At 37.9% G+C, this 11,480-nt stretch overlaps 2 non-coding genes across 2 annotated transcripts; both read left to right on the top strand.

The window, feature by feature from the left end:
* Window positions 1-256: 256 nt before the first annotated feature.
* Window positions 257-363, top strand: LOC112774798 (small nucleolar RNA R71). The gene has a single exon (XR_003189258.1). It is a non-coding gene; the product is annotated as a small nucleolar RNA R71 (small nucleolar RNA).
* Window positions 364-11,123: 10,760 nt separating this feature from the next.
* LOC112774370 (small nucleolar RNA R71) lies at window positions 11,124-11,231 on the top strand. Its single transcript, XR_003188863.1, has one exon. It is a non-coding gene; the product is annotated as a small nucleolar RNA R71 (small nucleolar RNA).
* Window positions 11,232-11,480: the final 249 nt, after the last annotated feature.

The raw sequence follows: 11,480 nt of genomic DNA, 5'->3' as shown, positions 1-11,480 counted from the left end.
TAAGGTCAGCCAACTGCTTGGTAATAAGCTTGTTTTGAGCTAGCAGTGCATCCACATTGTTCGGCTCCATCACTTCTCTAGTGTTGCCTCTTTCAGAAGCATAGAAGTAGTCATTCTCTGCTACAGTCTCAATGACATCTATGGCTTCTTCAATGGTCTTCTTCTTGTTCAGAGATCCCCGGATGAGTGGTCTACTGCCTTCTTTGATTCATACGAAAGGCCTTCATAGAAAATGTGCAACTGCACCCATTCATTGAACATATCTGGCGGGCATCTTCTTGTCAGGTCCTTAAACCTCTCCCATGCTTCATATAGAGTCTCACCATCTTGCTGCCTGAAGGTTTATACCTCAGCTCTCAACCTTTTGATTCGTTGAGGAGGATAGAATCTTGCCAAGAATTTGTTCACCACGTCTTCCCAGGTTGCTAAACTCTCTTTTGGAAAGGATTCCAGCCATTTAGATGCTTTGTCCTTGAGTGAGAAGGGAAACAGAAGTAGTCTATAGGTGTCAGGGTGAACACCATTAGACTTCACAGTATCGCATATCCTCAGGAAGGTGGTTAGATGTTAATTGGGGTCTTCTTGGACACTTCCTCTGAATGAACAATTGTTCTGAACAAGGGTGATGAGCTGTGACTTTAGTTCAAAGTTGTTGGCATGTATGGTTGGCCTTTGGATGCTACTTCCATAGTTTCCTGGATTTGGGTTGATGTAAGAACCCATAACTCTTCTCTCTTGTCCAGCCTGATGCGCTGGACCTTCTCTGCCATGGTTGTGAGCCTCTTCTTCATGATGGTTCTCCATATTCTCATCCATGTCCGGTTCAAAGTACTCCTCCTCTTTCTCAGCACCAACTACTCTCATCCCTCTTGCTTCCCTCCTTAATCTAAGAAAGGTCCTCTCAGGTTCAGAATCAAAGGAAGTTGAAGCCCTGCTTCTTCTACCTGTCATACACCCAATAAGGCACAAGCAAAAAAGATAGATGCAGACAATATTTTCTGTAGAAATGTTGTTAGTGTGAGTGATGCAATATATCAAACAGTTAGTGGGTCAGCGAACCAAATATTAAAACAAAATGCAGGTAACACTACTAATGGGTGAAAGGTAAAGGGAAAGAAATAACTAAAACTGAAAGTAAATTACTCAGATGAAACTAAATCAAACAAAAGGAAAATGCTCAATCTAGTTATCCACCAATTTAATCATTGTTGATACAAAATCAATCCCCGGCAACGGTGCCATAAACTTGATGCACGGAAACTTGTCTCTTAACAAATCTCCCTCGGCAAGTATACCGAATTGTCGTCAAGTAAAAACTCACAATAGAGTGAGGTCAAATCACACAGGGATTGATTGGTCAAGCAACTTTAATTGGAGAAATGTTCTAGTTGAGCTAAGCAGAATTTGGTTTGAGAGTTGCAGGAAATTAAATGGCGGGAAAGTAAATAGCAGAAAATGTAAATGCTGGAAATAAAGAGCTGAAAATAGATGACGGAAAATAAATTGCAGAATCTTAAATGGGAATGGGGAAGATGATCATAAAAGTAATTGGTAGAAATTAAAGAGAATGGGTAAGATCAGAAATGGGGAGTTCATTGGGCTTAGGAGATGTTGCATCCTCCGGATCAAGTTCATTTTCATCTCTTCCTCAATCAATGCATTAATTGATCTCCTTGGCAATCTTAAGTGATTGAATTCCAATTCCTTGGTAATTCAATCTCTCAAATCTTGATCAATAGTCAATTCCTTGGTCCAATTGCTCATGAGAATAGATGAGGTATGGTCACTGATTATACCACATGTATTTCCAAATCAAAGTGTTGGTAGGATTATATGTCACTATATCCATCCAAACCACAATTTGGTCCAACATGAGAAAGCATTTCTAGCATGATCTCTTCATTCCTCTTCCAAGGTTCCGAAGAGATCCAAGTATGAATAGCTTCTTTTCCAAGATAACTACTCAATTGGATGAAGATTGAAAGCTTTTTAGTAAAATCAAGAGAAAAGAAAGAAGAAGAATAATGAAAACTATTATTGATCCATCAAATTACAACAGAGCTCCCTAACCCAATGAAAGGGGTTTAGTTGTTCATAGCTCTGGGAATGAAAAATAAAGATGGAGAATGCATTCTGAAAACTTAAACTAGAAGTTGCTGAGAATGTAAAAAATATAGAAAGTAATTCTAATAATGCCAAAAGCTCCTTTCTAATTCAAAGTTCTCCCTATTTATACTATTCTTCTGATCTTCTAGTTGTTTCTTCACGTCTTGGATATGGGCCTTTGGATCTTGAGTTGAAGCAGTTATCTTCTTCAGTAGGCTCAGCTTTACTTGCAGAGAAAGTGTGCAGTAGGTATGGACTTTAGCTTGGGGCGTTAGTGGTGTTAACGTTAAGTGAAATTGTGGGGTCGAGAACGTTAGTGACAATCACCTTTTTCACTAACGTTCCTAACCCAAAAATGGTCCACGTTAACTTCAACGTTAGTGGCACTAACGTTGCTTCTTGGCCCTTCGCAAACGTTACTAGGGTTTACCTTTTTCAATAATGTTGAGAGTACCCCTTTCTCCCTACGTTAGAGTTCACGTTAGTATAGTTAACGTGGCCTTTAACGTAGGCTTGCCAAATCTTCGAGAGCGTTAGTGACACTTACCTTTGTCACTAACACTTCAAAACGCCCCTACTTCCCACGTTAGAGTTCACATTAACTAGGTTAACGTGATATCTAACGTGGTATTGATAGCCATCTCCAACGTTAGTGACAAAGGTGAGTGTCACTAACGTTGGCTCATCATCCCTCTTCTCCACGTTAGCTTCCACGTTAATGTAATTAACGTGGCTCATAGCGGCTTAATCCAACGTTAGTGACAAAGGTGAGTGTCACTAACGTTGGTGATTCCTTGCTCCCTCCACATTAGAGTCCACGTTAACTAGGTTAACGTGACTCTTAACGTGGCAAATATGAGCTTAGTCCAACGTTAGTGGCAAAGGTGAGTGTCACTAACGTTGGCATTATCTTCCTCATCCACGTTAGAGTTCACATTAACTGAGTTAACGTGACTCTTAACGTGGCCAGCTGCCACTTTGGAACGTTAGTGGCACTTACTTTTACCACTAACGTTGGAGTTCTACTTCTCTTCCACGTTAGCTTCCATGTTAACATAGTTAACGTGGCAACTAACGTGGGCTATGATGGCTCACGAAGGCGTTAATGGCGATCACTTTTCTCATTAACGTTGCAAGCTAGCCTCCATTCCACGTTAGTGGTCACGTTAGCTAGACTAACGTGGCTACTAACGTGGTTCTTTTTTGCTTCCTTTGTCCTGAAATCAAGCAATACAGTGCATCAAAGCTCTAATCCAAGTTATAAGACATGAATCATTCAATTTTGTCATTTAATTCATGCATAATTCTCATGAAATCATGTAAAATTCACAATGTTTGCTTGAATCAAGATGTAAGTGATTATTTACCCAAAACTTGCTTGAATCAAGATGTAAGTGAAACTGGCCAAAATGCCCTGGTATCAGCTACTTATGGGAAACTACAGTCCTGACAAAGACCCATACACCCCGGACTCCACTTCATTTACCAGCACAGGGAGTCATGATGGTCCCGATGGTGGAGACACTGCTACCAACCCACCTTTGTTCCTGACAGATGGCACCGAGGACGGTGCAAAGCCTTAAGTGTGGGGAGGTCGGTCAGTACCTGACTTCCAGAGGTAAATTCTCTTCCCTAAACACTAATAAAATAGGATATTTAGTTAATTTTTCTTTTGTTTAAGATAGGATAAATTGCATAGCAAATATTAGTTGCATGCATGTTCTACTTGATTGAAAAATAATAAGTTTCTTCTAAGACCCTATTTTGAAAAAATTTCACTAATTTAAATAAAAACTTTTGTGTTAAATTTGTTTGAAGTTGTATTTGGAACATAGTTTAAAAAGCTAAGAACACACAACCTGTGAGAGTTGAGCTTATTTATATGGTTACATTATTTAACCATAAATATTTTATTTTTGGTGTGTTTACTTCTCTATGATTGTAATCTTTATTTTGTTTCATCCTATATGTCCAATGTTTAATGTGTTATATGCATGCATATGATTGAGGCCATTGTTTGATTTTAGCTCACCTATCCCAAATAAGCCTACCCTTTCAATTACCTTTGTTAGCCACTTTGAGCCTTTTTAATCCCATTTGTTCTATATTTTACCACATTACTAGCCTTAAGCGAAAAAATAATTAAATATCCCAATTGAATCTTTGGTTAGCTTAAGATAGAAATTGTGTGTTAATTAAGTATGGGAGAATTGTGGGAACAAGGGTTAATAAGGGAATGTGTCATGATAAAACAATGGAAATTTGGGTACCTACTCATGTGAAACTGTAAAAAATTAAAAATCCATGTGCATTGATAAGCTATGTTTATTTTCCTATTAAAAAAAATCCAAAAATATTAAATAAATAACTAAGGGGACCAAATTACCCCAATTCTAAGTTAAGTTAAGCTCCAAGATCAATGCATATGTGATAAAAAAAATTAAAAGAAAGTTGATGCATGAGTATGTAATGCAAAGTGGGAAATTTTTGGGTAGCTAGGCATGATTCTAGAGTTATATAGAGTATATTGTGTTAGGCAAAAGCTTAGACTTGTCAAAGATTCAATTCAATAGCTCACTTAGCCATATATATATATACCTTTACCCTACTCATTTATTTTATCTCCTTAAGCTAAGCATGAGGACATGCTAATGTTTAAGTGCGGGGAGGTTGATAAACCATTATTTTATGATTTATATTGTGTTTAATTGAATGGTTTTATCAAGTCTTTACCCACTTATTCATATGATTAGCATGATATTACAATTCCTTCCCAAAATTGTTCCATGATTGAAAACTTGCTTCCTAGAGATCTTTTAATTATACATTTTAACTCTCCTTTATCCCATTCGATGCCGTGATCCGTGTGTTAAGTGTTTCAGGCTTCATAGGGCAGAAATGGCTTAGAGAATGGAGAGGAAACTTGCAAAAATGGAAGGAACACAAGAAACTAAGGAGATGACTAGCAAACACTGACGCGAGCGCATGGCTCAGGCGAACGCGCGAAATGGAGAAATCGAAGCGACGCGAACGCGTGCCTGACGCGAACGCGTGCCTGACACAAACGCGTGACAAGGAAAATCGTTGAACGACGCGAACGCGTGGACGACGCGTACGCGTGACCTGCACGATCTGAAGAAATTACAGAATACGCTGGGGGCGATTTTGGGCCGCGTTGTGACCCAGTTTTTGGCCCAGAAACACAGATTAAAGCTAGGGAACATGCAGAAACTCAACTCGCATCCACACATATTCAGATTCATCACATTAGGATTACTTTAGTTTTAAATCTAAATCTAGATTAGTGTTACATTGATAGTTTATGCTTTTGCTTTGGATTGTGGATGTTGAAGAGCCATTACCTCTGTGAAGGCACTACTTTAGTTTGTTTCCTTATTCCTTACTCTTTTCACTTGATTATTGACTCTATTCAAATATGTTACATTTTGAGTTTATTAATATATAGAGTTATTTTTATTTTTAATTAATTTTAATTCTCTATTTAATTTTATTTAATTATGTCTTCTTATATTTTTATGATTATTAATTTCATGTCAATGGAGTAGATCCTCTACTTGACATGGGGGTTGATTAAGAGGAGACACTTGAGTTGGAATGCTTGAGTGCCTAGTTAAATTGGACGTTATTGGCTAATTCTGTATCTGCTAACGCTGGACCTTCCCAAGGAAGAGGACTAGGATTTGCGGGTAAGAGTTAGTTCAATCACTATACTTTTCTTTCTTCAGTAAGGGTTAACCAAGTGAGAACAACAACCTCTTTACACTACACTTGAGAAGATTCCAACAAGGATGGGACTTCCACTTAATTATTCCCCCAGTCAAGGCCTTTTATTTGGAATATCAATAATTATTCTTAGTTTATTTTTATTGCTTTAATTCAAAATTATTTTAATTACTCATTATCAAAACTCAAACTTTCTGGGAATTTTCTGATTAATTAATTAGCACTCATTCCTGCAACTCATTGGGAGACGACCTGGGACTCATACTCCAGTATTTTTATTTCTAAAATTTGTGACAACCCTTTTTAAATTGGTGAGGCAGATCTTAGCTGGTTAAGAGCTATACGTGCAACGCTATTCTCTTATTCGAAATCTCTTAATTGGTTAACTTCTGCCAGTCCATCACTGTATGTTGGTGGATCACTGTTGTCAATGGCTACCATCCGTCCTCTCGGATGAAAAATACCAGGCACGGTTTTTGTACGGCTAATCAACTATCAGATCTCTCGTCTCAGATGAAAAATACCAGGAACAGCTACCGCACGGCTAATCATCTGTCGGTTCTCACTTGTGTCAGAATAGGATCTCTCTATCCTTTTGCACACTGTCACTGCGCCCAACATTCGTGAGTTTGAAGCTCGTCACAATCATCCCGCTCCACATCCTACTCGGAATACCACAGACAAGGTTTAGACTTTTCGGATCTCAGGAATACTGCCAATTGGTTCTAGCCTCCACCACGAAGGTTCTAATCTCACGGATGCAAATGCTCTGTTGTCAGGAGAGGCAAGTCAAATCCGTGGATCAGAGACCCAAGAGATACGTACTCAAGCTGTCGCCCAATGACTACGTTGAGCTCAGATAGAACAGGAGTGGTTGTCAAGCACGCATTCATCAAGTTAAGAATGATGATGAGTGTCACGGATCATCATATTCTTTATATTGAAGTACGAGTGAGTATCTTAGAACAGAATCAAGCGTGATCGAAAAGAAAACAATAGTAATTGCATTAATCCATTGAGACACAGCAGAGCTCCTCATCCCCACCTATGGGGTTTAGAGACTCATGCTGTAGAAGATACAATATGAGATGTAAAAGGTCATAAGTTGCTAAATGAATTTCTAAAAGTAGTTTTTATACTAAACTAGTAACTTAGGTTTACAGAAAATGAGTAACTAGGTGTAGATAGTGCAGAATTCCACTTCCAGGGCCCACTTGGTGAGTGTTTGGGCTGAGTTTTCAAGCTTCCATGTGCATATGCCTCAAATTGGAGTTAAATGCCACCCTGGGTGCCAAAATGGGCGTTTAACACCAAGAAGTGTGCCAGTTCTGGCGTTTTACGCCAGAAATAGGTCTCTGGCTAGCGTTTAATGCCATTTTGGGCCATCAAATCTCGGGCAAAGCATGGACTATTGTATATTGCTGGAAAGCCTAAGATGTCTACTTTCCAAAACAATTGAGAACGTGCCAATTGGGCTTCTGTAGCTCTAGAAAATCCACTTCAAGTGCAGGAGGGTCAGAATCCAACAGCATCTGCAGTCCTTTCTCAGCCTCTGAATCAGATTTTTGCTCAAGTCCCTTAATTTCAGCCAGAAAATATCTGAAATTATAGAAACATACACAAACTCATAGTAAAGTTCAGAAATATGATTTTTGCATAAAAACTAATAAAAATATAATAAAAAGTAACTAAAATATACTAAAAACTACCTAAAAATAATGCAAAAAAGCGTATAAATTATCTGCTCATCACAACACCAAACTTAAATTTTTGCTTGTCCCCAACAACCAAAAACAAAATAAGATAAAAAGAAGAGAATATACAATAAATTTCAAAATATTAATGAAGCTTAGTTCCAATTAGATGAGCGGGACTAGTAGTTTTTTTGCTTCTGAACAGTTTTGGCATCTCACTTTATCCTTTGAAGTTCAGAATGATTGGCATCCATAGGAACTCATAATTCAGATAGTGTTATTGATTCTCCTAGTTTAGTATGTTGATTCTTTAACATAGCTACTTTATGAGTCTTGGCCATGACCCTAAGCATCTTGTTTTCCAGTATTACCACCGGATACATAAATGCCACAGACACATAACTGGGTGAACCTTTTCAGATTGTGACTTAGCTTTGCTAGAGTCCCCAGTTAGAGGTACCCAGAGTTCTTAAGCACACTCTTTTTGCTTTGGATCACGACTTTAATCACTCAGTCTCAAGCTTTTCACTTGGACCTTCATGACACAGGCACATGGTTATGGACAACTTGATTTAGCCGCTTAGGCCAGGATTTTATTCCTTTGGGCCCTCCTATCCATTAATGCTCAAAGCCTTGGATTCTTTTTACCATTGCCTTTTAGTTTAAAGAGCTATTGGCTTTTTCTGCTTGCTTTTTCTTTTTCTTTCTTTTTCGCCCTTTTTTTTTTTGCAAGCTTTGTATTTTTCACTGCATTTTCTTGCTTTAAGAATCAATTTTATGATTTTTCAGATTATCAATAACATTTCTCTTTTTTCATTATTCTTTCAAGAGCCAACAATTTTAACATTCATAAACTTCACTATAAAAAATATGCAATGTTCAAGCATTCATTCAGAAAACAAAAAGTATTGCCACCACATCAAAATAATTAAACTATTTTCAAGATAGAATTCGAAATTCATGTACTTCTTTTTCTTTTTTTTTTCAGAAAATATTTTTCATTTAAGAAAGGTAAAAGATTCATGGAACATTCATAGCTTTAAGACATAGACACTAAACACTAATGATCATGTAATGAAGACACAAACATAGTCAAAACATAGCATAAAAACCAAAAATAGAAAAGAAAATAAACAAGGAGATTAAAAAACGGGTCCACCTTAGTGATGGTGGCTTCTTCTTCCTTTTGAAAGCAAAAAGGTGCCATTAATGGTTATGGAAAGCAAAAAGCTGAGCTTTTCCACACCAAACTTAAAAGCTTTGCTCGTCCTCGAGCAAAATAAGATAGAAGGGAGTAGAAGAAGAATGATGCAATTAATTATGAAAACTTATTACTGTATACAAGAAAAATTAAAAAGAGTTGAAAAAGAATTTGAAAAGATATGTAAGTTTTGAAAACGTTTTGGAAGAAATTGAAAAGAATTGAAAAAGAATTGAAAAGAATTGGAAAGATTATTAATTTTTGAAAATAGAAATTGAAAGATGAACGTTTAAAATATGTTTGATGCAAAAAACTTATGAATTAAAACAGGAAAAATTGAAAAAAATCGAATTGGAAACAAAATTACCTCCCTTGTGTTATCCTGGCGTTAAACGTCCAGAATGCTATCCATTCTGGCATTTAACGCCCACTTGACTGCCTCGTTGAAACGCCCAGCCAAATACTTTGACTGGCGTTAAATGCCAGGATTCCTTCTTTATTGGGCATTTTTTTGAATGCCCATAATGCTGCCTGCATGGCGTTAAACGCCCATTCTGCTATCCTTACTGGCGTTTAAACACCAGTAAGCCTGTCCTCCAGGGTGTGCTATTTTTTTATGCTATTTTTTTATTCTACTTTAATTCTGCAGCTGTTTTTATGACTCCACATGATCATCAACCTAAAGAAAACATAAAATAACAATGAAAAATGAAATGAGAAAGTAATTAACATAGATAAATAGGATTGTGTTGCCTCCTAATAAGCGCTTTTTTAATGTCAATAGCTTGACAGTGAGCTCTTATAGAGCTTCACAGACACTCAGAGCATGATGGTGGCATCCCAACACCAAACTTAGAGTTTGAATGTGGGGCCTCTATTTGACTCTGTATTGAGAGAAGCTTTTCATGCTTCCTCTCCATAGTTATAGAGGAAGATCCTTGAGCCTTAAATACAAGGTAGTCCTCATTCAGTTGAAGGACTAACTCTCCTCTGTCCATATCAATCACAGCTCTTGCTGGGGCTAGGAAGGGTCTTCCAAGGATAATGGATTCATCCTCATCCTTCCCAGTGTCTAGGATTATGAAATTAGTAGGGATGTACATGCCATCAACCTTCACTAAGACATCCTCTACAAGTCCATAAGCCTGTTTCATTGATTTGTCTGTCATCTCTAGTGAGATTCTTGCAGCTTGTACCTCAAAGATCCCTAGTTTCTCCAGTACAGAGAGTGGCATAAGGTTTATTCCTGACCCCAGGTCACACAGAGCCTTCTCAAAGGTCATGGTGCCTATGGTGCAGGGTATTAAGAACTTTTCGGGACCCGGTTTCTTCTGAGGTAATTTCAGTTGAACCAAAGCATTCAGTTTCATGATTGCTCCTAGATACCGAGCTACTTGCTTTTCAACAATATCTTCATCCTCATCAGAGGAAGAATCTTCATCAGAGCTCATGAACTGTAGCATTAAGTTCCATGGAATCTCTATGGTCTCTATATGAGCCTCAGATTCCTTTGGTTCCTCAATAGGGAACTCCTTATTGGTCAGTGGACGTCCAGCAAGGTCTTCTTTACTGGAAATCACTGCCTTTTTACTCTCTCCAGGTTTGGCCACTTTGGATATATTTATGGCCTTGTACTCTCTTTTGGGATTCTCTTCTGTATTGCTTGGGAGAGTACTAGGAGGAGTTTCAGTAACTCTTTTACTCAGCTGACCTACTTGTGCCTCCAAATTTTTGATGGAGGACCTTATTTCAGTAATGAAACTCAGAGTGGTCTTAGATAGATCAAAGACTATGGTTGCTAAGTCAGAGATGCTCTGCTTAGAATTCTCTGTCTGTTGCTGAGAAGATGATGGAAAAGGCTTGCTATTGCCAAACCTATTTCTCCCACCATTATTATTATTGAAGCCTTAATTAGGCTTTTGCTGATCCTTCCATGAGAAATTAGGATGATTCCTCCATGAAAGATTGTAAGTGTTTCCATAGGATTCTCCCATGTAATTCACTTATTCCGTTCCAGGATTTTCAGGGCCATAAGCTTCTCCTTCAGAGGAAGCTTCTTTAGTACTGCCGGATGCAGCTTGCATTCCAGTCAGATTCTGAGAAATCATATTGACTTGCTGAGTCAATATTTTATTCTGAGCCAATATGGCATTCAGAGTATCAATCTCAATAACTCCTTTCTTCTGAGTCATCCCATTATCCACAGGATTTCTTTCAGAAGTATACATGAATTGGTTATTTACAACCATTTCAATGAGTTCTTGGGCTTCTGCAGGTATTTTCTTCAGATGAAGAGATCCACCAGCAGAGTGGTCCAATGACATCTTGGACAATTCAGACAGACCATCATAGAATATACATAAGATTCTCCATTCTAAAAGCATGTCAGAAGGACACCTTCTGATCATTTACTTGTATCTTTCCCAAGCTTCATAGAGGGATTCACCTTCCTTTTGTCTGAAGGTTTGGACCTCCACTCTAAGCTTGCTCATCTTTTGAGGTGGAAAGAATTTGGCCAAGAAAGCATTGACTAACTTTTCTCAAGAGTTCAGGCTTTCTTTAGGTTGTGAGTCCAACCATATCCTAGCTCTGTCTCTTACATCAAAGGGGAAAAGCATAAGTCTGTAGACCTCGGGATCAACCCAACTGGTCTTAACAGTATCATAGATTTGCAAGAATTCAGCTAAGAACTGATGAAGATCTTCCAATGGAAGTCCATAAAACTTGCAATTTTT

Source organism: Arachis hypogaea, chromosome 18, assembly GCF_003086295.3.
Source record: "Arachis hypogaea cultivar Tifrunner chromosome 18, arahy.Tifrunner.gnm2.J5K5, whole genome shotgun sequence".
In the NCBI taxonomy this organism is placed as follows: Eukaryota; Viridiplantae; Streptophyta; class Magnoliopsida; order Fabales; family Fabaceae; genus Arachis; species Arachis hypogaea.
The sequence above is the reverse complement of the archived record's forward strand: the minus strand, read 5'-3'. Positions and strand labels throughout refer to the sequence as shown.